Source organism: Oryctolagus cuniculus, chromosome 7, assembly GCF_964237555.1.
Source record: "Oryctolagus cuniculus chromosome 7, mOryCun1.1, whole genome shotgun sequence".
Taxonomy (NCBI): Eukaryota; Metazoa; Chordata; class Mammalia; order Lagomorpha; family Leporidae; genus Oryctolagus; species Oryctolagus cuniculus.
In genome coordinates this window covers 38,849,150-38,876,970 of record NC_091438.1, presented here as the reverse complement: position 1 = coordinate 38,876,970, position 27,821 = coordinate 38,849,150, and the positions used below count along the sequence as shown (strand labels likewise).

The window sequence follows — 27,821 nt, the reverse complement described above, 5'->3', positions numbered from 1 at the left end:
ATGACAAGCGCTATGGAGGATGTATCAATGGAGCATAGGGAGAATTCATCAGGGAATGGTGATATCTAGCTTGGGGGATCAGGATAGAAAAAGTAACTAATACGAATTAGCTGAGTAAGTATCTAATATGTGCTAGCCACTGGACTCCTTGTTTTTAATGTTAACTCATAGAACGTCACAAAACACTCTGTAAGACTGTTACTACACCATATAGAGCAGGAAACATACATGAGGTCTTCAAAAAGCTCATGGAAAATACATATTACAGAAAAGCTACACATGGATTTCAAAATTTTTCATTCTGAAATAAACTTTTCTTTTAATTCCATTTTACACAAACTTTTTGAAGCACCCTTGTGTTAACAACAAGGAGTTGAGCTTTTTCCTCCACACTGGCCTCATTTAGGGATGATGCCTTACAGAAATGTGGACACTTGGACCCTTGGAGACTATGTATTGGAGAGTCCAAGAAAGGGCTCATCCAGAGAAAGGATCAAATGAGGAAAAGGGACAACACTGAGGATGTCCAGGGCCAGCCAGCAAATAAGGCACCATTGATTTTGATTGAAATGTTAGGGGCACATGAAAGACCCTAATAGGACAATTCAGAAAAATGATGACGTCCTGTGACCACTCAACACCCTCATTCTTTGTGCCTGGCTTCGGGTGTTTGAGATTAAGTGGCTAGAATGCGAAGCAGGAGCCACTGAGTGGGTGTGGAGCCTTTGGCTCTGGCAGGGATCAGATGCAGAACCTCGACCTCTTCCCCATTGTGCTGTGGCCTGCTGGACATCCTTTCACAGAGCCACTAAGTGACTTTAGCTTTTTTTTTCCCCAGGTTCAGGGTAATGGAGGGGCAGGGAAGGAGGGGACCTGCATTTATTGAATGCCTGCTTTAGACCAGCACTTTATATGTCATTTTTGCAACCGCTCTGTAAAACAGGTCTTATTATTTTCATAATTGGTGATGAGAAAATTGAGGTTCAGAGAGCCTGGATGATACAAGTTGTAAGTAGCAAGTCTGGGATTTCTACCTAATTGTAACTGGATTCCAAAGTCCTGTCCATTGCAGCCTCAGGGTAATACTTCAATGAATGTGCTTTAGCTGAGCAAATTCAGCACTCAGCAACCAGAGCAGATGACACCTGGAGCAGGCTAGCTGTTATCAGGATCTAGATGGGTGCAAAACTCACCAGGAATGATGCCCAGGGTGAACCTGCCGGCTGGAGGCAAGACCCTTCCCCTGTGATTGCTGTATCCCCTCGTTTTTTCTCCTCACTTTGGTGGCATGTCTTTATTCTCCCCATTCCCTGCTCCGGGACTCTCATCCCAACTCGCTTCTCATCACTCCAATGCTCTGTGCTTCCCTGCCTGCCCTCGTTCATGTTTTGTCCTCACTGCCACTGAAAAGTTTCTCCTTCCTCTGTCTTCCTTTGCACCTTCCTCCTCTTTGTCCCTTTTTACTCCTTATGCATCTCTCTGGATTGTACCTTCTCCTCCTTGTAGGGTCTCCAGCCTTCTGTAGGTCACCCTGGAGATCTGATTTTTTTATTTTATTTTATTGTGGAATAGAATGTTATCCATCTAATGACAGCACTTGCCTTCAAATTCTCTCACTTTTTTTTTTTTTGGATCTTCTTTACTCATTCAATAAATTTCTATTGAATGACTGCTCAGTGTGCATAGATTGGGGGACCCAGATAAGCAGGTTGACATTTTGCCTAGACTGAGAGGGCCTGGTAATAATGATGGCACAATTCTGGGAAAAGAAGGAGCTGATCACCATTGCCCCTCTCCTCTCCACAAATGAAAAAGCTCTTCTACTGCATTGAAACCTTTATATAAGTGCCTGAGACCTTCAGCCTTCTGATTTTTTTTTTTTTTTTTTTTTTTTTTGGACTGGCAGAGTGGACAGTGAGAGAGAGAGAGAGACCTTTTTCCATTGGTTCACCCCCTAATGGCTGCCGTGGCCAGTGCACCATGCTGATCTGAAGCCAGGAGCCAGTTGCTTCTCCTGGTCTCCCATGCAGGTGCAGGGCCCAAGGACTTGGGCCATCCTCCACTGCACTCCCTGGCCACAGCAGAGAGCTGGACAGGAAGAGGAGCGACCGGGACAGAATCCAGCACCCCAACCGGGACTAGAACCCGGGGTGCCAGTGCCGCAGGTGGAGGATTAGCCTATTGAGCCGTGGCGCCGGCCAGCCTTCTGATTCTTTATCACACTTTTTCCTCCTATAATCCTATAGCCCAAGACCTGGTTGTCCACATTTGCAAGGAGCATTACAAGCTCTAAAGTCTCTTGAGCATTCTCCCTACTTCCCTCTAGAAAAGAGACTCTTAAATTAGAAATGGGATAAGGAGTGAAAATGTTCCCAGGAGGAGAGGAGTACCCACTATAACTATTAACTAATCCAATTAGTTTCAGTTGGAACGTATGTCTGACCCAATCACTGGTGGGTGTAAATAAATGAATAGGTGGGTACAAATAGGAAGTTCTACTACCAGCTCATTCTCTGTCCCTGTATCTGTGCAACACACCCAAGTGCTAAGTGTTGGGAAAGCCCCATACGTGGCCAGTGGCTTTGAGCACTGTCTCAGACCCTGAGGTGTCTCAGCTGAGCACAGGATTTTGGAGATGGAGTGAAGGAATCAGACACAAGGATGTGGGGGACCTTGCCTGGAACTAAGAGGCAACACTGCCTCCAGGGAAGTACACTGGACTGAAAGGCAAGAGATATAGGTGCCAGACTCAGTTCTGCCACCAGCCAGCTGTGTCTTGGGCAAGTCTAAACCTCTTGGCCTTTATTTTCTTCACTGTGGAATGAAGAGATTTTATTAGTTCTACATTTCTCAAGTCAAAGCAAGCACTTGTGTACCAGGAGGGACTCCAATCCTGCAATGTCAATTTTACTCAAAGGATTTTGAAAATATTATTTTCATATTATAAAAACAATATACGATGGAGCAGAAATGAAAAAAATGTGCAATTCTTACGACAAAAATATTTCAAGGACGTATAATGCATGGCAGTTTCTGGCTTATCTTGTTGCTTCTGGGGTCTGGATTCACAGAGGATGTTGTCAGGTCAGTCTGGAGACGCTGTGTGAGGTGATTAAGGTCACTGTCCCCTTTAAGACTCTCTGTCCAGTCTGAGTTCCTGCCACTGGGGTCTGGTCCCATTCCTTCCCCTGGCCTTGGTGGAGAGAGGAAGCAGTTACTTAGCTTCTCTCACCAACCACATTATCTCTTTTGTGGAGACCAATTCTGACTTGAATAGTGATCCTGGAGTCCTCCAGAGGGAGAGCAGCTGCACCGGAGACTGAAAAGCAGCACTTCTGGGCTTCCAAGTGCTCTTAATGAGAGGGGAGGTGAAGAGAGGAGAAAGGAGACGGGTCTAAGAGGAAGGGCAGTAAGAAAAGCATGGCAGGATTATGTAAGCCCTCAAGGTTGGGAGAAGAATGGAGTCGGGTTTGGGGTTCTTTTCCAACTTAATGTCTTCATTCATTAATCTCCCTACTGTCCTGCCCCAAGGAAAACAAACAAACAGAAATGGATCCAGATGCACACAAATCTTGAGGTGGGGAGAAAGAGGGCAGTGTGTGTGTGTCCAGGGGCCTGACTTACCAGCTGAGTCACCGTCGCCACCCTCCGGACTCCTTCTCCCTCTCCCTCCCACCCTGCAGCCCCAGCTTGACACTGAGGCCCTGGCCCAGGGAAGAATAGGCTTTTCTTCCCTTGTGTCAACGTTTGGAAAGTCCTCATAGTCTGATCAAAAGAAAGGATAGAAAGCCTTCAAAGCATTTCCTGGGAGCCTGTGACCTCCGTCTGGCCCTTTTGACCCCCCTGTGTATTTTCCGGTCAAGAGAGGGAGGGACAAAAAGATGGGGCCATGTCAGATGTTCCCCTCTGGGTTGCCACCACTCCTGCCTGTCTGTGTGGGCTGATTGAGGCCACTGCCCCTTCCTCCACCCCAGGCCCCAGGCCAGGCCTTTTGCCCGCTCTAAGAACTGCCCAGAGGGTGACATCTTAGGGACCCCATCTTTCCCTGGCAGGAGAGGGGGGGTAACTTCCTGCTGCCTGCAGCAAATGGACTCTGCCTCTTTGGTGCACCTGCCCTTCCAATCCTCCACACTGCCCCCAGTGCACTTCCTCCCTGAGTCATCACCCAGTCATGGTATCTGCTCCCAACTATAGTCTAGGGCAGCAGGACTGCACATCTTGGGCCCTGCAGGGAGATGGTCCTTTGTGAGCAGCTTGGCAGTATGCAGAGTTCAACTGAGGACACAGGCCGTACCACTTCCTCCTCAGCCCCAGCTCCAGAAACCCAGAGAACCTCCTAGCCTGAACACTTCTGGGTGCTCACCTCAAAAGAACAGCCACTTAGAGTTAACCCATCCTCCTTACCTTAACTGAAGAAATGAATAGATCTGAGTACTGAGATTCAACTGGAAGCAATGGCATATATAGGGTACTTCAAAAAATTTGTGGGAAAATGGAATTAAAAGATAATGTTCATTTCCATGAACTTTCTGATCATCCCTTTGATTGTTATTCTATCATTTTCCTGTTGTTGTCAGTAAGATGTGAGATACCGAGAAAATATGATTTAGGGGTTGCATTAGGGAGAAGCAGGGTGAGGGGTCTCTCCTTCATGTGGCAGTTCTGCCTGGGTCTCCAGTCAGTCATTGCCTGACCTAGACCCTGAGCTTGACTTACTTCCAAAGGTACTGGTTGAGGAGATCAACCTAGCTTAGATACCAGAAGTATTCTTCCGGCCATACCCCCCTCAAGAGGGTAAGCCTACACCCCAGTCTCTGCTGAGTTTCCAGCATAGGGGCCTGGCAAGACGACCTATTGGGGTCTGGGAGAGTGGAGGGGAGAGGGACTCACAAGTACTGAGCTCCACCAGCTAGGTGCCACTCTCCACCCTGTGCTGAAGGGTTACCTCCCCACCACCAGGGGGCAGGGCTCTCCAGTTCTGGAGCAGACATCTTTCATAGATGCTCACTATCTCACCCCCACCCTCCAGAACCATCTGAAATTACCAATTAAAAACATTTTAAAAATGGGTCCTAATATGGGCAATATCGAAGGATTCAATCTAATAATACCTAATAACAATTAAAATGATGGAAACAGCCACGTTCAGAATGCGGGGCTTCACGGTCTGCAAAGCACTTATACAAAATCACAACAATTCCATTTGATCCACACAGCCACCCTGGGCGGCAGTTAAAGCAACAGAAAGCTCCTTCCTAGGTCACAGCTGAGCTTCTGATCAGTAAATCCAAGGTCATATTCTGAGTCCTCAGCCCCGGCAGTCTCTCCAGAGCATCTGAGACAGATGACCAGCCTCTCCTCTCCCTCTCAGCCTTGATTACAGTCCTCAGTGAAAATCTGCTGCTTTTGTAGACCTTGATCAGCTGTTCAGTGACTCTGCCACATCCAGGCTTTGTGATGTGGGCAGATCACTTACACGCTGGATTTTCATTTCCACTACAGAGATACTGGAAGAATTAAACAAGATCATAGATGTAAGACTGTTCCCTAGTCGTGAGGCATTAGGTATGGGCAGTGTCTCACTGTCACTCTAATATGCTGTCCCGGGTTCTCTCTCCACCTCCCTCATTACTTTCTCTCTCTCTCTCTCTCTCTCTCTAACTCTGCCTCTCAAATAAATAAATATATCTTTAAAAATAAAATAAGATAAAATAAAATGCGCTCTCCCTTTCCCTCAATGCCCCCTCTCTGTCCTTTAAAATTCTTTGCATTTCTTAAGGCCTTCTTCCAATGCTCTCTGGGCTGTGGGACCTCCCTGGTGAAATATTTAGTCTACTTCTATGTTCCTGGGACATTTTGCCACACTGTCCCTTTCCTACTCAAGAGATTGGGAGCTTTTCAAAGACAGAGATCTCAGTCATCTATTTAAGCTGCTACCTTTGAATGCAGCCTAATGGGTAGTACAGAGGAAAGATGTGAACTTGAAATCACTGGGTGATTCTGAGCTGGGATATACACTATACAGCATGTGAGCTGTCACTCACTGTCCACCCCCTGCCCCCAGCAGGTATCACTGATTCATCAGAGTACTTTTTTCCTACTAAGCCTCAGAATCTTTCTTAACATGGTGTTAAGAGAATCATTTTCAATCTAATGGGCTAGGCCTAATAAAATCATTTGTTATCCTGGCACATCTGGGTCACGGCCAAAGGACCCTGCCTATTCTCCTTTCCCACTGTTTGCCATCCTAGTCTATGTCACTTACCAGCTATGGGAACTTTCCATCTCCTAATCTCTCTGGGCCTCATTTTCCCACCTGCCATTGCGGGGTCAGGATTACAAGAGATAAAGTATGTGAAATCTCTAAGGCCTTTATGCAAATAAGGATATTATGATTACCCTGCTTTGCGGATGAAGGAAAAATGTCTCCTGAATCAGAGAACCAAGGCTTAGAGAGGTGGAGCAACCGACTGATGTTTATTTAATGGCAAACCACAGCCTCTGGGCTGTGAAAGTCCCGTGGACTTCCCACTCATACTGCTGCCCTGCATCCCAGCGGGCCTGGGGATGTTGACACTGAACCTGCCTTGTCGCTGCTTCCTCTGGGACTAACAGGGAAATGGGGGCTGGGGTTAACTGTGGCTGAACAGAACTGGAGGGGGCTTCCTACCCACTCTTCTACCCACCTCCCTATTCCCAAGATGAGGCTTCCTTCCAGCCTCGTTCTCAACCAACAGGTGGAGGAGGTGTGAAGTAAGGAATGCTGCACAGAGCTAAGCTCCTCACGCTGCCCTTTGGCCCCTCCCTCTCCCACTCTCCTGCAACCCCAAGGACTCCAGGCAGTCGGTGGGCTTCTCAAGGCCCGAGTTGGCCAGGCCCTGGGAGATAAGGACCTATCACCTGTCCTGCCACTAGAATCTGGGAAACTAGAGAGGGTCCAAGTGGATAGGACCTGCTGCTGGGTGCCCCAGGGCCCAGGTACGGATGCCTGCCTGAGAGAGGAGAGAGAGAAGACCGGACTAGATCCCAGCTGAAGGCCCCTCTGGCTAAGCCTTTCTGCCTGTGATCTCAGAAGCTGTCCTGGCAATGATCAGGGATGTCTACCTAGGAGAGGACTCAAAAGGCCAGAAAAGGCTAAGGGGAGGCAGAAGCATCGCTCCTCCATGTGGGAGCACCCCCTGGGACAGCTGCTATTGGGGCCACTCTTTCAGCCCCACCCCTTCAGGAAGAACCATCCCCCGCTTTCCCAAACAAGAGACTCTTTTCTAAACTGATTCTTAACCTGGGTTTTGTTCATCTCCATGTCCTCCCTTGGTGCTTGGTACTCCTTTGATTTAAAAGAGCCTGTCAGGGGCCGGTGCAGTGGCACAGCGGGTTAACGCCCTGGCCTGCAGCGCCAGCATCCCATATGGGCGCCGGTTCTAGTATCAGCTGCTCCTCTTCCAATCCAACTCTCTGCTGTGGCTTGGGAAAGCAGTAGAAGATGGCCCAAGTGCTTGGGCCCCTGCACCCACATGGGAGACTGGGAAGAAGCTCCTGGCTCCTAGCTTCGGATCGGCGCAGCTCCGGCCATTGACGCCACTTGGGGAGTGAACCAACGGACAGAAGACCTTTCTTTCTGTCTCTCCCTCTCACTGCCTGTAACTCTACCTCTCAAATAAATAAATAAAATCTTTTAAAAAAAAATGGTCTGTCTACACTTTCCTCTTTTCAGAGTGTGCATCATGCTTCTTCCTTGGGAAGTCATTCCTCTAAGCCTCCCTCTGAAGTTTCAGCTTTTGGGCACTTGGGGGCACTGGCCCAGTCACCCTCCCCACGAGCTGTTACTCTAGGCTGACAGCCATCTTTAGATTCCCTAGGTCCCCACTCCAAGCTGCCTGCAGCCCCATACCCTCAATGCTTTCTCTGCTCTCTGGGCAAAACTGAAGTCCACAGAGGGACCCAATGCTTAGCAGAGTGCTCAAGGCCAAAACTCCAGTCTTCCCTGGAGGTGGACCCTTCTTTCCTAGTGGGAAAACAGGGAGGCAGAGAACTGCAGGCCTGGCCCAAAACCTGCTCCAGAGTCAGACAAGCCTCTCCCTGGACCTGCCAAGTTCCCCCAGGGGAGCCCATGGCTTCCTGGTGGCTGTGTGACCAAGGATAAAAGGACTGAGTCTTGGGAGAAAGGGAGGAATGAACGGAGGGTGGAGAAGCAGAGGATCCATCTCTAAAGCCACGAGGATGGCAGGTGGGGCAGGGTCTGTTACAGGCTGGCCCCCACCACCCTCCCAGCATCGCTGCTCTCTATCCTGTCCCCACCACACACACCTGCACCCTGTCTGCCACCCACACTTCCCTCTCAGTTCCAGAATGGACCACTCTTTCTCTCACCAGCAGTTCTTTGCCAATAATGGGACCTCTTCCATGGAATACACTTCCTCTCCAACTGTGCTTGATTAGCTTCTCTTCCTTCTTGCCTCTGGCCCTTCAGCCTCCTGCCTCTGGGCTCCTGTGGAACCATGAACTTCCCCATCTCAGCCCCTACCCTGTGTCAGGTGTTGTGCTGAGTGTCACACGCATCATCCCATCCGCCCTGAGGGGTTGATCACAGCATTGTCCTCTTATTAATGATGTGGAAGCCAGACTGACAGAGTTTAGCTGACTTGCCCAGGGAGACTGCTAGGAAGGGCAGGCACGACAGGTGAATCAGACCTGCTTAAAGCAAAGGCTCTGCTTTTCCTCTTGCTACCGTCGTGTCTCAGAGAATGAGCATGTTGAGGGCCCTCCATCAGCATCCCATTCAACCCCTTTGTCTTATCAAAGAGGAAGCCGAGGCCCAGAAACAGTGAGTACCTTCCCCAAGATCACCCAGCTAGCTTGGAGGACATGTTGATTTAGATCAGAATCAGAGCAATAACCCTGGTCTTCTCCTACAAGATCCTTGTCTTCGCTCTGGGTTCCTGCAAGTGCTGGCTGGTGTGGCACCAACCCTGAGATGCTGCCCATGGAGTTCTTCCCTTATCCAGGTCCAGCCACAGCCCAGGATGTGTGAAGTTTGGACTTCCCACCTAGCAGGGGGCCCAAAAATATGCCAACAGGAAGAGTTTGAAGACAGAGCACATAGTGAGGTCCATGGGAAGGCGACAGATTCAGTGATACTTTGGCTGGGGGCTGTGGAAATAGGCAAAGGAGTTCCTTTGAGATGTTTGGAAATCCCACAGCCCACAGCACTCTGAAAGTCACTGGGCCGCCAGCCTGTGTTCCATAAGTGACTGATGGGAGACTTCTCCTTCTCATGAGATAGAGTGTTCCACCTCTTCTCATTCTTCCTCTTTGCCTTCCAATACCTTATGCCCAGGAAATTCTTCCTGCCAAGTCACAATGTATACCTGCTGCTGCCTAAGCAATTTATTTTTAGTGGCAGTTTTGGTGAAGACAGAGACCCAGGGGTACCCTGTACTTATAATTCACATTCAGGGAATTGAGCCCCACAGGTATCCTCAGCTCATCTCCTTCTTAGGACAGCTGTTCCCATAAGGAGAGCAGCCTCTGACCCTCCCACAGGAAGTCTAAGGGGGTGCACCATTGCCGTGGAAGACAATCTCTATCCACTCCCCAATTTTCACAGACTCCTTACCCACGTTCCTTCCTCGGGGTGACAGGAAGACACCGACTTGATTCAGAGGTGGGCCCCACTGTCCTCCACCCTGCAGTGACTAGCTGCCTGAGCACAGCGGGAAGGGTGGGGCTTATACCTTGGGCAGGCCTCTTTCTCCAACAGAAGACAACTGGGGGGACACTAGGAGGCAGAGAGCCCCTCTGTAGGTAAGGGTTGGGGGAGGTAGGTTCCAGCGTGAAGGCAGCTCAAGCAGAATCCAGTAGCTAGAGAGGGAGCATTCTAGATAAAGGGTGGGGCAATGGAGTACAAGGGTCCCACGGCTCTTCTATGCAATTCTCAAACCAGGGAACCATCATGGAGATCAGCATTCAGTAATACTTGCAGATGAGCAAACTGATACCATCTTAGCTGTCTGTCTAATAATGGAGCTCCTGCAGCTGGGACCCATCGCCCCTCCCATGACCCAACACACCACTGTGCAGTCAGCTGTCAAACCCCTGGGGTTCCAGTTGGCCTTCCTCTCTTCCTTCTTAATACCTCTTGTCTAGGCTGCTAGGAGATGCCCCCAGACCATCGTAGAAAAGGCACAAACACTCTACATATCATTGTGTGGGCAGAGGGTGTTACCTGGGATGGCCAGAGTTCTGTGACAAGGTCACAAGGACTTGTACTCAGTAAAGACCTCCTCCTATAAACCCTAGCTAAGGGTTATTCTATCCAGTGATCCAGCATGGGCAACAGGAATGGGGCTGGTGTGAAATGGGAAGTGAAAGGAAGTAGACTCACCCTGCCTGGAGGCAGTGAAAGGGTCAAGGTTACCTTCTGAGGTTCTTTCTGGACCCACAACCTACTTAAGGTGTCTGTACCTGGTTTCTTTTTTCCTTTTCTTCTCCCACTGCCAATCCCCAGCAGGCTCCCACTCCTTCCCAAGGAAGGTGGGTAAAAAGATAGGATGGGGGGAGTCGCCTAGGTGGAACCAAGAGAGAGGTAGGAGAGAAGTATATACACATAAAGAGAAAGGCAGGAGCTCTCCATTTCGGTCCCAACCTCATAACCAGCTGCCTGCACACATCATCTCACCTCTCAGAACCGTCCTACCCACCTCACCAGGCTGTGGCTATGGGGCCATGTTCAAGTGCATGGGGCCAGCTGGGAAGTTAGATCTTCCTGTATCCTCTGGGGCCTACCAAACGCACCCCTATGGTGGAAGTGGTGCAGGGGGAGCCGTGCTCAGAGTTCAGCAGAGGCTGTGCTCGTGGTTAACGTATAAGCAGGTGCGGTCTGGGGCGGCAGGACATTCTCCGCCCCAGGGCCACATTCTTGAGGTCACAACAAGTGCAAACTTGTTATAACCTGTGTCAAAGCAGCTGAGGGCAGCCAGGGCATGGGGGGCGGGTGGAGGAACGGTGTTGAAGTGCCTGTGGCAGCCAGAGGGAATGCTTACAGAAAGTGGTGCGTGTGGGGGAGGGTGTGTCAGGTGCACAGGAGCTTATGCCATCGGGTGGGGGTGTGGGCATGCGGGTCTGTGTGCCTGGCCAGGCATGTTGTGTCTGGGCACATCCACCCCGGCATGCATCTGAGAGCCGCGTGTGGGGCCGCATAGATGAGTGTGTGCCTGTGTGTCTCTGCATATATGAGCCCAAGTGTGCCCTTGTGGTGGGAGGGGAAGGGGGTGGGCAGCCATAGGCCCAGGCTGGGCATATGGAACGAGGAGTGGGCAGGCTGTGAGGGCCCCTTCCCTTCTCCAGCCCCACAGAGCCCGCATTCCATCTCCCTCCACAGATGACCCGCCCCTGAGAGCCAGGCTGCTCCCTCCTGTGCCCTCCACAGCCTGGCCTGTCAAATGCCCATCTTCCCAGCCAGTCCAGGGCAGCGGTGGCGGGGGGGGGGGGGGGGTCGTCTCCTGCCCATCCCCCCTGGCCCTGGGCCCACTCCCCCGTGCTCTCTGGGCCCTCCGGCCACTGGGGCGGGTGGAGGGTGGTGGGGGGTTGGCTCTGAAAGCAGGTGACTGTTTGGGGCAACTCGGGGACAGAGCCCCCATTGTGGCTGCCCCAGAGCCGCCTCAATGGAGCTCTCTGGCACAAAGGGGCTTTGACAATGGGCAGAACATTAGTATGCAGAGCCAGCCCCTCAGCCCTCTCCCTGTCCCACAGCCCAGGGGTGGGAGGTGGGGGGCTGCTGGCAGCAGGAGAGGCGGGGGTGGGGCAGGGCTGAGACTGAGGAGATCTTAGCCCACCGGAGCTCCCCTGGGGGCACTGCCCAGGAGCCAGGGGCAGGAGACTAGGCCAGGGCCCCCAAACCTACCACTCAGTCAGAAGGGACCTTCCTAGTGGAGAAAGACTCAGGGGCTACAGGGATTGAGGGGGGAGGGGCCCCTGGGTCCTGGGCTGGGGTCTAGAAGGAGGTGGGTGGGTAGTTTGAGCCCACCCACTTTTTGCTTCAGTTTTACCATCTACTCAAAGGAATTGTGAGGGTAGGAGAGGAAAAATGGAGCGAGAGTTAGCAAGATCTCCTGTGTGTCTGAGTTGTCAGGCTTTGCGGGGTGCGGGAAATCAGGGCCTCCAGAATTCGGACAGGGTCTCCTCAGCACCTGGAGGCCTTAGGATTTCTGCCTCCTTGAGGGCTCCCACCCCCACCCCCATGTTATGAGACCTCCATGGCTGTGATTTTGGAGACTAGAGGAACCACCACAGGGGTAGCGATTAGGAACAAGGGTTTCCTGCCTATCTGGGCTCCTCCAGGGAGCTGGGCCTGGACTGAGTAAGGTGCAGCAGGCAGCCCAGCTCAGGAGAATTTGGCTGGAGAGGCTGGGAGCCAGGGCTAGCTCTTCCCCAGTGTGTGCACCTGCTTCTCCCATCTGCCTTCCGCCTTCCCACCGAGGGAGGAGGTTTCTTCTCTCACTTTGGGATCTCCAGCACGGCCAGATGCTGTTCCCTGGGCATCTTGTCCTGCCCTGTGCAGCGCACACAAAGGGCAGGGTGGGACCCAGGATCTCGAGAGTGAGCTCCAGGGCCCGGAGTCAGCGGAGGGCTGAGAGGAGGGTGAGGCTCAGTGATGGATGGGGAGGGGGTTGTGGGCAGGGGCCGGGCACGCCCCTGGGGTGCAGTGTTGCCCCAACACAGATTTCCTCAAGGCCAGACAGAACCCCCCCTCCAGCTCTTCAACTGCTGGGGATGTCTCCCAGCTCTCTGCCCTCAAGGCCTCCTGCTGATGGCTGTGGGCCCTGGGTGTCTCAAGGGTAAGGGGGTGGGGGATGGGGGCATCTGCTTCCTTCTCCCCCTCAAGACCTCCCTGGCCCCCTGCACAACTCAGACAGGAAGAGCACAGGGCTGTGAGATATCGACTCAAGGGTTTAGTTTCCCTGGGACACTGCCCAGGTGAAGTTTCCCCGTGTGAGCCAAGAAGCGCCACTGTAGCATGTCAGTGTCACCGCCCAGCCCCAGGGGCGAAGCTCTGCAATGTAACCAGGGCTCACATTATTGACACTCTGCTAAGCGCCTTTCTAGTTTATGTCATTTACTTCTCAACAACTCTAAAAAGTCAGAGTTTTTTTTAAAGATGAGAAAACTGAAGCAGAGATGTCAGTAGTTCACCTCCCCGCCACACAGCTAGCGAGTGGCAGTACTAAGATGTGAGCTTAAGCAGGTGGTTTCTCTGCAGAGCCCAATGATTAATCACTGCCCCAAGCTTCCTCCCTAGTGAAAACATTCAAAAGACCACGGGCAGCTGAGGGGAGTCAGCCAGGGCACTCAGATTGGCCTGGGTTTTTTGGAAAATGCTTTCTGAGGTTCCTCTAGACTATCAGTTCGAAGCACAGTTATGGGACCCCTGGGGGTTCCTTAGGCTCTTACAGAGGCTTGATGGGCTCAAATCCACCTTCATAACGATGCTAACTGCACATTAGTCACCCTTTTCATATTCACTGTTTCATGAATGTTCCGTGGAGTTTTCCAGAAGAAATATGACAGATGCAGTAGCAACGTACTGAATGCAAAAGCAGATCTCAGAAACCAACTGTCTTTTTCGAAGCCAGATATTAAAAAGAGATGTGAAAATGTCACTCTTCTTAAACATTTTGTTTGCTTCCTTGTTTGCTTATTGGGGGGGGGGACATAGTTATTTCTCATTTCTAATATGTCAGAGTAATATGCAATGGGCTTGTTAATCAGTGAATTCATAATTATTTTAAGTTTTCCCCGTGTTCCTTTCTCACACAGCAAATGTCGATAGACATAACCCATGCAAACATAAGCTCGTTGGAGTCTGAGGTGAGTTTTAAAAGTATAAAGAGGTTCTGCATCAGAAAGTTCAGGAACTACTGATCCAGCCTGGCTCTCCCCTCTCTTCCCACCAGCCACCCCATTACCTCTTTTATCAGAGGGTCCACTGGGCAGGTTTAGACATGGGGAGGGGACTTGTGTCTAGGTCCAGCAGTTGAGGCTGGGATCTGAGGTCTTGCTGAGGGATAACACTAAGAGGGCAGGCCTACTCCCCACTTGGAGGGCATCCCCACTTCTCACCCAGCTTGAAAACTCCTGTTCAGAGGTCTGCTCAAGACCACAGGGCTGCCCAAAACCAGACTCTGACCTTCGCCCCCTTCTTCCTCTCCAGACTCCAGACGGCTGCTGACAAGCTGACGTGTGGGGCGGGAGTCAGACCTCCCTGTGAAGGGAGACAGCCCCCTGGGGCCTGGACAGCCATGAGGCTTTTTGTGTCTGGTCACCAGAGTTTAGAGGACTGGAAGTGGGAGGATCTAGTGCAATCTCAGGGTGAGGCCATCTGCACAGAATGAGAGCGCTGATAGGAGAGGAGTGGCTCTTGAGGTTTTCCCAGAGATGGGTCACAGGGTTTTACCTTCCCCTAAAGATAGAGTCTTACACAGCCCTGCAGCAGGATGCTCACCCTCCCCTCAGACTGAGCAAGCGAAATGGTTTTCTACTCAGAGTCCAGTTGGAAAGAAGCCACTCTGAGCCCAGGAGCCAAGCTCTTTGCTGGGTGCCCAGAGGTCCAGGGAGAAAAGAGACGTCTTTGCTCCAGGCAAAGTCCCCAGCCTGACAGGAGCATGGATGGGTCCTACCCTACAGGAGCCCACAGGCTAATGAAGGAGACAGGATGTCCCCAGCAACATCACCATGCCCGGAGCACCCTGGGCAAAGTCATCAACAGGGGACACAAGCCAGAGGGCAGAGAGGCCAACAGGAGGCTGGGGGTGTGCAGGCAGGCTGGGAGTTGGACTAGCCCTGCATTTGCTGCTCCATCCCCCAAGCCTGAAGAATGCAGTCCCAAAAGATGGGGGTGCTGGAGGGGAGGGGAGAAAGGCCGTGACTGGGAAACTCTCACTGATGCCAATGGGGCGACTGGGTGGGGGAGAGACAGGGTAAGACAGGTGCTTCACAAAGACAACCCCAGGGCTAATTCCACGGTGGAGTAAGGGGGAGGGATCGAAAAGATGGAGAGAAAGGCAAGGACATTAAGGAGGTTGCTGTGGACACCCAGGCCGATGGGATGGATGGGCTGAGCTGGGGGTGGGAGAGGAGGATCAGACCTGGCAGGAGCAAGGAAGGCAGGGCCATGCAGGAAGCAGAGGGGAGTGGGGTAGAGAGAAGCTGGTGTCTTTGGCTGAAGCAGAGGGGTAGCTGAGAATGGGGGGAAGGTTATTTGGGGGACACTTGCTGAGTCTGAATTGAAGTCAGAACACTCATTTGGTAAAAACCCATGGGAAGAACAGGCTACAGGTGTGGAGCAGCAACCTCAGGTGACGGCCAGCCTGTTAAAGACAGACACCTCACCTGACTACCTGACCTTCCCTTCACCTGGCCCAACTGCAGACGGAACCTCAGAAAAACCACAGTGGGGCTGGAGGGGGCAGGGGGCGGGTCCAAGGCTTGGGAGCCAGGAAAGATGATGCAGGAGTGTCAGAAGGTGGGAGAAGCTCAGTTGCACTCAACCGCATTTTTCCACGCCAGCCACCATGCCAGGCCCTTTCCAAATATTGACTCTTTTAATCCTCGTGGCCATTGTTGGCCCCATTGTAAGGAAGAGCAGACCTGTGGTAGCTGCAGAGTGGCAAAACGAGGGCCGTGCCCACTGTCTCAGAAAGGAGGGAGGCCTGAGGATTGCAATGCACCATTGTTACACCAGCAGAGACCCTGACAGGTGTCGCAAAGTCCCAAGTCTTGGAGCTTCAAGGCTCCTCTTGGAAGCCTTGTTGGGGGGGGGGGGGGGTTTCGGGGAGAATTTTGATTTCATTTCTCAGTTTGGTTGTTGTATGTGTGCTTGTTTGTTTTGTCCAGAAGGTCATCTCCCAATCACCGTTTCAAATGCCTTCCCTTTTTTGGGGAGATGTTTCCTGGACTCTAACCTGCATCCTTCCTGCTCAGCTCCAACCCTTTGCCCAAGACTCAAGGGCCACACACATCCCTTCCACGTGACACCATTCTGGAGGTCTCCATGGCTAGTCTGGCCCTCCCAAGCCCCTGCTCCTCCAACCTCTGGCTCCAGGCCACACAGTTCAGTTCTTACTTCTCTCCCACATTCCAAAGACAGCCCCTCCCTTCCCCCCACCACCTCAAATCCAGGCTCCCAGCTGGCTGACACCCACGGGAGGGTTTTTCCCACAATCCCTTTTTCTCTGCCCTTTCAAGGTTCTGGTGGGGGAGGGGATGAAGAGGGGCCACTCAGAGGCACTCTCCCCTGGAGAACAGCGACAACATGGAGATGAACCCAGGTGAAGGAAGGGGGCAGACAGAGGAGGCACAGCTCACTCTGAAAGGTTTCCTTCCCAGGACCTGCCCCCCAACCACGCTTCACCGGGAGCTGCAACACTGGGATTCCAAACCTCCCCCTTTCCTCCAGGCTTCCTGCGGTTCCCTCTCAATGGTGGGCCTTGGAGTCTCCTTCTTTCCGCCCCCTTTCCCGGGCCTCACTGCTGTCCTGGACAGCTTGGCCTCAGCTAGGCAGTAGCACGGACCAGTCAGGCAAGAGGAGAATCTAGGCCGGGGAGCGGAGGGAGGGTGAAGAGTTTTTCTTCTGTCCTAAATAACCTTTGGCAGGAAAGTTTAGGGGTTCCATTGCCCAATATCTCTTTCCCTCTCACCCAGTGCTAGGGGCCTCTGTCTAACTTTTTATCTTGTGTAGAAACCAAGCATTTTCCTAGGAGGCCCAGGAACCTCCTTTGAGGAAATGGCTCTTTCTGCATAACCCTCCCTCTAGACCCCGGAAACCTGTCATCCCACCAACCCCAGGCTGACTCCAGAGGACTTTTCTGGAGCCCACCCAGGTCCTAGCATTCTGACCTTTCTGGTCCCAAAGGAGGGAGAAGGGAAGGAAGGCCCCTGGGTCTTCTGCCAGTCACTCCGCTTCTGGCCCAAGCCAACAGAGCTGGAGCTGTAAATGAGCTCATGCACAGTGGAGCAGGTGGGGAATGCCAGGGAGCAGACAAGTAATCCACCCACCCAAACACATGCACCCAGAGACGGGATGTGGGGGAGACACAACTTTTCTTCAGGGTAGAGGGCAGCAGCGAGAGTGTGCATTACAGCCACAGAAGGAATGGGACCATACCCCTACCCCCCACCCCCCCAATCACTGGAGTCATTGCTATTTGATATCCGCTGAGACAACTTGGCTGCTCTGGGCACTGGGTAGGGGGTGGGGGGATGGCTCAGAAAACAGCAGTTCCTTTCAGGACCCAGGTTGGCAAGGGCTTTGGGAGGCTGGACTGGCCCAGATCACCCCCAGCTCCCCCTCCCTCCCTCTCTCCCTCCCTCACCACTACCAAAGAACTGATTGGGTGGGGGGATGCGGGCAAAAGGAGTTGGCACTGCGTGGGCCATGCCCATTGCCTCTGCAGTCCAGCCCTGGACCTCTCCCTGGCCTGATGCCTTCCCTCCCCCTCCCCCCTATTCCCTCCTCCCTGAAGAGCCAGCTAGGAGTCAGAACACCTGGTTCCTTCTAGACTCGGTCCCCCCTACCCAGTCTAAGCCCCGAGGAATTAATGAGCCCTACCCCTTGGCACAGGATGGAACTGGGAACATGTTCAAAACTCCTGGGACATTAGGAAGATGGTTTCAGGATGGAACTAAATTGTAGGTCATGGTAGCTGTTGGCAGGTTTCTCAATAACCAACCACTCTCAGCACTCTTGAACAAGGCTATCCCCATCCCACCCCCCAGGAGAGCACCAGATCTGCCATCATCATCTCCCTCCTATCCAAACTGTCTAAAGCAGTCCCCATGGGGAGAAATAAAATTCAAACTCCAAAGCAACAGCAGCCTGGACAGAGCTCTCTAGTCAGAATTTGCATTGATAAGCAAAGTAATTGGAATTTAAAGGTCCAGATTTATGCCGGCTTCACCACTCCCACTTCCCCTGTCTGCCTCTGCCTGCTTGGGGCACTTCATTTACTGCAAGAAAATAAGAAACCAGCTGCCCCAGCCCCACATTCTACTAGTTTTGCCCTTCTACCCATCCTGGGGCTCAGTTCTCCTTCCCCGAAACAGGAAGTTCCAACCTTCGTCTCTTTCCTAGCACAAGTGCCCTTGGTTAGTTCCTGGTACGAGGGAGGGATAGAAAGGGAAGGGGCATCCAGTCTGAGGGTGAATTTGCAGATCCCAGCCTACCACCCTAAGCCTGCAGGGGTGGCTCAGCTCCTCCCCTCCTGGGAATCTCAGAATGCAAGAGCTGAGGTGGGGTAGGCTGATAGGGAGGGGTCTCTTGAAGTGGGACCCAAGTCAGAATGGAAGAAAGAAAATGAGTGAGTGGGTTCCAAGGCACATCATATCCTACGGCAGCTCCCTAAGCTAAGCTAGTAGTACGTGCCCTCCCCCACCATGTGTGAATTGACAATTAGCAGGTGCATTATGTGTGTCACTGTATTGGGGAGGAGGGAGGGGCTGGGCATGGGAGCAACCTGTCCATCCTGGACGAGGGGGCAGTCCCGTGTGCCTGTGTGAGGGATGCATGGCTGCGTGTGGTCTCACTTGCACTAACTGGAGGAGCAGTGATACACCCGCAAGTCTGGGCTGGGGAGGGGAGGGAAGCCACTTCCTTAGATTAAGAGGGCTGACATGACTTGCCTGGGTAGAGTTCCCATCGTGGGGTGACCTTCCCAGGACGGTCCGTTTGGGGTTGCTCAAAGCATGAGGCCAGAGGGCAGGCCCTTCTGCTGACACTAGCCAGGGTAGGGGCCAAGGGGCTGGGGCCTCACGGTGTCTGGAGAGTTAAGTGGACAGGGCTACAGCCGGAGAGGCAGCACTCCAGCATCAGGGTCGGGTCTTACCTTGGGTCCAAGGCGGAGGGGCTCCTCAGATGAGCCGTGGGGCAGCGGGACGGATGGACGGATAGGGGGTGAAGAGCGGAGCCGTGCGACGGGCAGGGCCAAGAGTCTTAAACCCGGAGCTGGGATCAGATAAGTGCTTGTCCGGGGGCCGGGGCCGGGGTCGGGCCGGCCGGGGGCAGAGCTGGGCCGGGCCGGGCCGCCCCCTCCCTCCGCAGCGCCGGAGCCAAACTTTGTTGAATGGAGGGGCCCGCGGTGGGGGGCCGGGCGGGCGTGGGCGGGGGGCTCCGGCAGACCAATGGGAGAGTGGAGCGCCAGGCCCGAGCGGCCAGGATTGGCGGCGCTGGGGCGGGGGGCGGGGCGTAGGGGGCGAGGAAGCGGAGACCCAGACAGATGGAGGCGCAGAAAGAGTGGAAGACAGAGACCCAGACAGAGTCCGGGAGAACGCGAAATGAAGAGGCGATACGCGAGCGATAGGAGCCGAGCTGGCACGACGACAGGGCGGGAGAGGAAAGCAGAGTCAGAGACTGGGGCGGGGCTGGGGCCGTCTCCATGGGGTAGAAATGAATTCAGGGAGCGCCCGGGGGGCGCTGCGGGCTGCGCGCGAGGCGGCGCCCGGGAGTGGGACGGGGGCTGCAGCTCTGCACCAATCAGCGCTCCTCGCGCGTAGTTTGTTCACCGTTTTCTGAGTAGTACCGGGTCCAAGTAGGTGCCAAGGCCACGCCTGCAGCAGCTGGTGGCGATGGAAAAATGAGCCCCGGCGGGCGGCTAAGGGCGGGAGCCGCTCCACGGCTGCAGAGAGGGAAAGGGCGCTCTAGTTAGGGGGCGCCGGGCAGACGCAGGTGACAGCCGCAAGGGCGCCAACGGATGCAGAGACTCCAGCTATTGAAAGCAGAGGGAATAGCAAGAGCAAAGTCCCTGGGAGCAGCAAGAAATCATCCCTTGGACCCGCGTCCAGCTCGATGGTTCTCCACCTTTTCGTCGCCAGGGGCTTCCCTCATTCCCTGCACCATGTTTCGAGAGGCTTTTATCCATAATCTTCTCCCTCCACTGAGCATCTACTAAGGAAGAAAGTAATGATTTTCTCATTCCTCATCACAAACATTTAAGTACTAATCAATAACCAGTGTTAACCATATTGAGTTGATGTAAAACCAGGTACAAAAGCAAAGAAACTAGAACATTTAGATTAGTTTAACCTCCAAAAGCCATCAAATGGGCCAGTGTACCGTTCAAAGAGGGGAGGACTAGAATGCAGCCAGGGGAGTTTGGGGCAGGGGGGTGGAAAGCCAGATACAGTCATGCTCCAAGGTCAGGCCAGAGTTTCCACAGGCACTGGAGAGCAACTGAAGGTTCCTAGGCAGTAGGGAGACAAAGCCATAGCAGAATCTTAGGAAAAATCAGCTACATGTGAGTAAGATGGTTTGGAAAACATAGCACAAAGAGATAAGTGCCCAAGTAACTGTGGTCACAGCAAAAAGGGGCAGAGAAAGTGGATTCAAGTACAGAAAAGCCAAAATTAAAAGACTTTGAGATTAACTTGATGTGATGAGCAAAGGAAGAAACCTTCTGAGATCACACCAGGGTCTCAAGCCTAGGGATAGTTCTACATGGTTATTAAGGAGCACAGGGAGTCCAGGGGAGCAGCCAGCCTGCTGAGACCGAGTTGTGGTAGAGGAGGTGATGAGGTCAGAGGGGGACACTGGCTGCCAGGGCAGGGTGAGTTGAAGCCATGGGAGCAGGGAGGCTCCCAACACAGACTCTGCACAGAGAAAGGAGAGCCTGGCCAGGAGGGCAAAGAACACCTGCATTTGGAGGATGGGGAGAAGAAAGACCCCCACCCCCCAAACACACACACACATACACATTACAAAGAGTGACAGAGAATCTACCTGTCAGGCAGCAAGGAGACAAAGAGTAGGATGTCACAAGAGCCAAGGAAGAAGAGCCTGTCGATGATCTAACAGTATCAGCAGGCGCAGTGAGAAAAGGCATTGAACTTGGCAATGAAAAAAGTCACTAGTGACATTTGAAAGCCATTTCAGAAGAATGGTCAAGGTGGGAACCATTAGAAAGTGAGAAAATGCTCTGCTGTGGCCCGGGAAGGCAGTGGAGGATGGCCCAAGTCCTTGGGCCCTGCACCCACATGGGAGACCAGGAGGAAGCACCTGGCTCTTGGCTTTGGATCGGCGCAGCACGCCGGCCGCAGCACGCCAACCGTGGCAGCCATTTGGGGGGTGAACCAACTGAAAAGGAAGACCTTTCTCTCTGTCTCTGTCTCCCTCTCACTGTCTAAATCTGTCTGTTAAAAAAAAAAAAAAAGTGAGGGCCGGCGCCGCAGCTCAATAGGCTAATCCTCCACCTTGCGGCACCAGCACACCGGGTTCTAGTCCCGGTCGGGGCGCCGGATTCTGTCCCGGTTGCCCCTCTTCCAGGCCAGCCCTCTGCTATGGCCCGGGAAGGCAGTGGAGGATGGCCCAAGTCCTTGGGCCCTGCACCCCATGGGAGACCAGGAGAAGCACCTGGCTCCTGCCTTCGGATCAGCGCGATGCGCCGGCCACTGTGCGCCAGCCATGGCAGCCATTGGAGGGTGAACCAACGGCAAAAGGAAGACCTTTCTGTCTCTCTCTCACTATCCACTCTGCCTGTCAAAAAAAAAAAAAAAAAGGTGAGAAAAATGTTAAAGAGAGTGATAGCATATAAGGGATAACAAAAACTTGATATAAAATATGTATTATAAAAGCAATGAATGGATTTCATAGGTTTTGCATAAGATAAACTTGTGATTCCATTTTCCACAAACTTTAAAGCACCTTGTATAGATTATTCTTTTGATAACTTTACTCAGAAAGGAAAGAAATACTATGGAAGTAGAACAATGTCCTAGAAACTATGACCCAACTGATCTTCAAGCCCCCAGTATCCCTGCTCCTATGTCAATACAGATGAGAGGTTGTGGTCAGATGGTCTCAGGGTCACCCTGCAAGGCTGGTGTAAGACCTGGAAGGTAATGGGAAAAGGCTGTCTAAAGGATTCCTAAGAACAGTCTTGACATTCACAGCCAAAAAGAATATAGAGACTCTGATCAAATTCCAAAATAAGGGGCTGGCATTGTGGTGTAGTGGATAAAGCTGCCATTTGTGACCTTGGCATTCCTTACGGGTGTCAGTTCATGTCCCAGCTGCTCCACTCCTGATCCAGTTCCCTGCTAATAGCCTGGGAAAAACAGAGGAAGATGGCCCAAGTCTTTGGGCCCCTGTACCTATATGGGAGACCCGGAAGAAGCTCCTGGTTCCTGGCTTCAGATCAGCACAGCTCTGGTAGTTGTGGCCATTTGGGGAATGAACCAGTAGATGGAAGAAACCTCTCTTTCTCCATCTCTCTCTCCCTCTCTCTCTGCCTCTCTCTCTCTCTCCCTCTCTGTAACTCTGCTTTATATTGTGTGTCTCCTTGTTTATTTTCAGATTTGTCCCACAATCATTTAGGATGTTGGTACTTTCTTTAAAAAAAAATTTATTTGTAAGGCAGAGTTACAGAGAGGCAGAGGGGAAGAGAGAGAGAGAGAATCTTCCATCGGCTGGTGCACTCCCCAAATGGCTACAATATCTGGAGCTGGGCTAATCCAAAGCCAGGAGCCAAGAGCTTCTTTTGGGTTTCCATGTGGATGCAGGGGCCCAAGGACCTGGGCCATCTTTCACTGCTTTCCCAGACAATAGCAGAGAGATAGATCGGAAGTGGAGCAGCCAGGTCTCGAACTGGCGCCCATATGGGATGCCAGCACTGCAGGTGGTGGCTTTACCCACTACACCACAGTACCAGCCCCACTCTACCTTGCGAATAAATAAATCAATCTTTTTTTAAAAATTCCAAAATGAACATGAAGGACACCAGAGAAGAATAGCCAAAGAGCAGCACTGACTTATGGAATTGCTAACAGACATTTATTGTGTGCTACTTTTCCAAAAACATTATCCAAGCATCAGCTTCGACTTCCACGCATGTGTCAACATCTCCAGTGTACCTGGATGTCCATTTCAAACTCAACATATTTAAGGTAGAACATGTCATCCTGCCCACAGGAGTGCTGCTCTTTGTTTACTCTCTACCACAGTGGGTGCACTACTGCCACCCAACCAGAAACATGGAGACCACCCTAGATTCATCATTCTTCTTCATCTCAGCTCCCTTACCTAATCAATGCATCTGTTTCCCAAATCACTGAACGACCACCCCACCTTTCTCTCTATCCCATGACCACTGCTGGAGTCTGGGACATCATCACCTGTCACCAGGGCTGCTGCAGCAGGCTTCTCACTCCTCTTCCAGTCTTTCTCCACTCTGATAATTCTCCATATCATGAATTGCTTGTGTAAAAATAAACACAGAGCCAATGCTGTGGCATAGCAGGTAAAGTTGCCATCTTCTGTGCTAGTATTCCATATGGGAGCCAGTTCGAGTCCTGGCTGCTTCACTTCCAATCCAGCTCTCTGCTATGGCCTGGAAAAGCAGTGAAAGATTGCCCAAGTTCGTGGGCCCCTGTGCCCACATGGGAGACATGGAAGAAGCTCCTGCTCCTGGCATCAGATCAGCCCAGCTCCAGCCATTGCGGCCATTTGGGGAGTGAACCAGTGGATGGAAGACCTCTTGTCTGTCTGTCTGTCTGTCTCTCTCTCTCTCTCTCTCTCTCTCTGCCTCTGCCTCTGCCTCTCTGTAACCCTGCCTTTTTTTTTTTTCTTTTTTTTTCTTTTTTTTTTTTTGGACAGGCAGAGTGGACAGTGAGAGAGAGAGACAGAGAGAAAGGTCTTCCTTTTGCCATTGGTTCACCCTCCAATGGCCACCACGGCTGGCGCGCTGTGGCCGGCGCATCGCGCTGATCCAAAGGCAGGAGCCAGGTGCTTCTCCTGGTCTCCCATGGGGTGCAGGGCCCAAGTGCTTGGGCCATCCTCCACTGCCTTCCCAGGCCACAGCAGAGAGCTGGCCTGGAAGAGGGGCAACCGGGACAGAATCCGGCGCCCCGACCGGGACTAGAACCCGGTGTGCCAGCGCCACAGGCAGAGGATTAGCCTATTGAGCCGCGGCACCAGCCTCTGCCTTTCAAATAAATAAATAAACCTTTAAAAAAAATAGTTACACACAATAGCATGTATCTCTCTGAAATACAGATCTGCCCACTTCGCTTCCCAGTTTAGAACCTCTGATCACTGCCAGTTGTCTGTAAGTCAACTCCAAGTTCCTTCACACGGAACAGAAGGCCCATTATAACCTGGACCTGATGCCTTTGCAAGCCATCTTCATCCACTGTGTACACATCCACACCTGTCGCCACTTCCTCTTCCAATATCCAGGTTCAGTCTCATTTTCTCTTTCTCTGTCTCTTGCTCCCTGACCCTTTGTCACTCACACAGCTCCAACTGTCATTTCCAAGTGATGCCCAAGTCTCCATCCTCAGCACTACATTCTCTTTAGAGCTCCAACTCCATGGTTCAGTCACCTTCAGGGGATTTCCACTCCTACTTGCAAAGTCCACACAGAATTCATCGTCTTCCTCCCCCAAGCTGGGAGAGCTCGTGACTTCCTAATGTTTGTGTTACTCCTGGGCAGTCAAACTAGAGAACTAAAAATGCTATTTCTCCTTCACTGTTGCCCTGTGCCCCATCCCTTGACATGTTGATTGAGCCAACAAATTCTGTTGCATCTCCCTTTGTTACATCTCCCTTGGATGTCTTTTCTCATTGCCATTGCATGACCTGTACTGGGATCAGGAAGGTCATTACCAGCCCAGGACCTCCCCCATCCTTCCCCTTTCTCTCCAGTCTCAAGTAAAGAGGCAACCTGTTTCATCATGCCAGTCCCTGTGCCCTTGAATCACAACAGATCTCCCTTGCATACAGATTACAGCCCAAACTCCTTTGCTCAACACTTAGGGCACATCTCTGGAGAGGAAGGATAAGACAACAAAAGGGCAGGAACAGAAAGAAATAGCTTGTGGTGCAGAGGAAAGTCCCTGGAGAAGTTCCTTCCAAATGGTCCTTCTGTGTAGAGTGCAAGACTCAGAGTGGGGGTGGGGTGGGATGCAACTAAGCAATTTGGGTTTAGACACCACCCCCAACTTTTTTTTTTTTTTTTTGACAGGCAGAGTGGACAGTGAGAGAGAGAGACAGAGAGAAAGGTCTTCCTTTGCCGTTGGTTCACTCTCCAATGGCCGCCACGGCCGGCACGCTGCGGCTGGCACATCATGCTGATCTGATGGCAGGAGCCAGGTCCTTCTCCTGGTCTCCCATGTGGTGCAGGGCCCAAGGACTTGAGCCATCCTCCACTGCCTTCCCGGTCCACAGCAGAGAGCTGGCCTGGAAGAGGGGCAACCAAGACAGAATCCGGCGCCCCAACCGGGACTAGAACCCAGTGTGCTGGCACCGCAAGGCGGAGGATTAGCCTAGTGAGCTGCGACGCTGGCCCCCCACCCCCAACTTTTTAAAAAGGACTTATTTGTTTGAAAGGCAGGGTTACAGAGAGAGAAGGATAGACAGAATGAGGTCTTCCATCCTCTGGTTCATTCCCAGGGGCTGCGCCAGGCCAAAGCGGGGAAACAGGAACTCCAGCCAGGTCTCTCACATGAGTGCAGGGGTCCAGGCACTTGGGCCATCTTCTGCTGCTTTCTCAGGCCATTAGCAGGGAGTTGGATGGGACAAGAGCAACCAGAACTTGAACTGATGCTCATAATGGTTGCCAGTGTCACAGGTAGCAGCTTAATCTGTTGCACCACAATACCAGCCCCAGGTTTAGACATTCTGGAACAAGAAGGGTACAAGAGTGTGGAAAAGTACACAAACAGCTTGAATAGCACCATAAAGGACCAATTTAAAAGTTACTTAAATTGAGTTTTTCTGGCCGGCGCTGCGGCTCAGTAGGCTAATCCTCCACCTAGCGGCGCCGGCACACTGGGTTCTAGTCCCAGTCGGGGTGCCGGATTCTTTCCCGGTTGTCTCTCTTCCAGGCCAGCTCTCTGCTGTGGCCAGGGAGTGCAGTGGAGGATGGCCCAAGCACTTGGGCCCTGCACCCCATGGGAGACCAGAAGAAGCACCTGGCTCCTGGCTCCTACCATCGGATCAGCGCGGTGCGCAGGCCACAGCGCGCCAGCCGTGGTGGCCATTGGAGGGTGAACCAACGGCAAAAGGAAGACCTTTCTCTCTGTCTCTCTCTCTCTCACTATCCACTCTGCCTGTCAAAAAAAAATTGAGTTTTTCTACCCTTAAATTACATTTTAAAAGATATATACATCTATACATCATCTATACATTGTATGTATTGAATGTCTTGAATGTCACATTTTTCTTGCTTTCTTTTTTTTTCTATTTATTTATTTATTTATTTATTTATTTATTTATTTTTTGCTAAAGGAAAGTCCTACATCAGTCAATACAATCCTAGTATGGAATCACTGAAAACAGACATAGGAAATTAATGTTATGAGTGTTTACTCTGCAACATAGATCTCCAGATGGAAACTTGAATTTCAGAGAGGTTAATGTGGCTTGCATGCGGTAACTTAGCTAGAAAGTGTTCGGTTTGAGATTTGAATCCACATGTTTGATGCCAAATCTTGTCTCAGGAGAATGTTAGGGGTAATCGGCATGGCTTTAGCACAATCTCACTTACCAGACGCAGGCTCTGACCCCTGAGCGCATGCTGGAATGGGAAATTGTCCATGGTTATTATGTACAATGTTCACCATACACGGGTACCCTCTTTCTTTGGGAAACCTTTCTTCCCACAGTTTAGAAATTCTGTCAGGGCTGGTGCTGTGGTGTAGCAGGTAAAGCCGCCACCTGCAGTGCCAGCATCCTGCATGAGCACCGGTTTGAGTCCCAGCTGCTCCACTTCCGATCCAGCTCTCTGCTATGGCCTGGGAAAGCAGTAGAAGATGGCCCAAGTCCTTGGGCACCTGTACCTGCGTGGCTTCAGATAAACACAGCTTGGGCCATTGTGGACAATTGGGGAGTGAACCAGTGGATGGAGGATCTCTCTCTCTCTCTCTCTCTCTCTCTCTCTCTCTCTCTCTCTGCCTCTCCTTCTCTCTCTGTGTAACTCTGACTTTCAAATAAATAAATCTTTCTAAAAAAAAGAAATTCTGTCTTCCCATCTTCCTTCCTTGTTCTTTTTGGACTCAGTCCTTCCAGCTTTGGCCTATTCTCTTTTACCTTGTTCACAATGGGGCTGGAGCTTCCTCAGCATGGAGGAGGAAAGTAGGGGTGAGCAACTGTTCTAGAAGGGTCCACCGGTGGGCAGCAGTTTGAGGGGCTGTGCTGGGAAGAGCAGGAGTAAACAGAGGGAACAAGGTGATATGGAGACACGTGGAAGGCATGGCGGAGACCCAAAAAAGCAACACGGCACCCGGTCAGGGGAGTGAGCTGGAAAGGACAGACACTAACATGGCTCACCACGGATTCCAAGTGACAGCTCTGTGCCAAGTCTACACAATGCTGAGCAAATTTAATTAGCACTGGGCAGCTGGTTGGACATCCCTATTACAAATATCCAAAATCCAAAATGCCCCAAAACCTGAAATTGTTGGAGAAAAAAAAAAAAAAGAAAGAAAGAAAGAAAGAAAGGTACAGGGGCCGGCACTGTGGCGTAGTGGATAAAGCTGCCGCCTGAAGTGCCAGCACCCTGTATGGGCATTGGCGCAAGTCCTGACTGCTCCACTTCCCATCCAGATCTTTGCTATGGCCTGGGAAAGCAGTAGAAGATGGCCCAAGCCCTTGGGCCCCTGCACTGGTGTGGGAGGCCTGGAGGAAGCTCCTGGCTCCTGGCTTAGGATTGGTGCAGGTCCGACCTTTGTGGCCATCTGGGGAGTGAACCAGTGGATGGAAGATCTCTGTCTCTCTGCCTCTCCTTCTCTTCTCTTCTCTCTCTCTCTCTGACTTTCAAATAAATAAGTAAGTCAAA

At 51.9% G+C, this 27,821-nt stretch overlaps 1 protein-coding gene across 1 annotated transcript in view; it reads right to left on the bottom strand.

Annotated features, from left to right (window-relative positions):
- Nucleotides 1-19,126, bottom strand: part of KCNJ10 (potassium inwardly rectifying channel subfamily J member 10) — a 30,733-nt gene extending 11,607 nt beyond the window's left edge. The window contains exon 1 of the mRNA XM_008263942.4: nucleotides 18,879-19,126. The gene's annotated coding sequence lies outside the window, so the exon portion shown is untranslated. The remainder of the gene's footprint in view (nucleotides 1-18,878) is intronic.
- Between the last annotated feature and the right edge of the window lie 8,695 nt (nucleotides 19,127-27,821).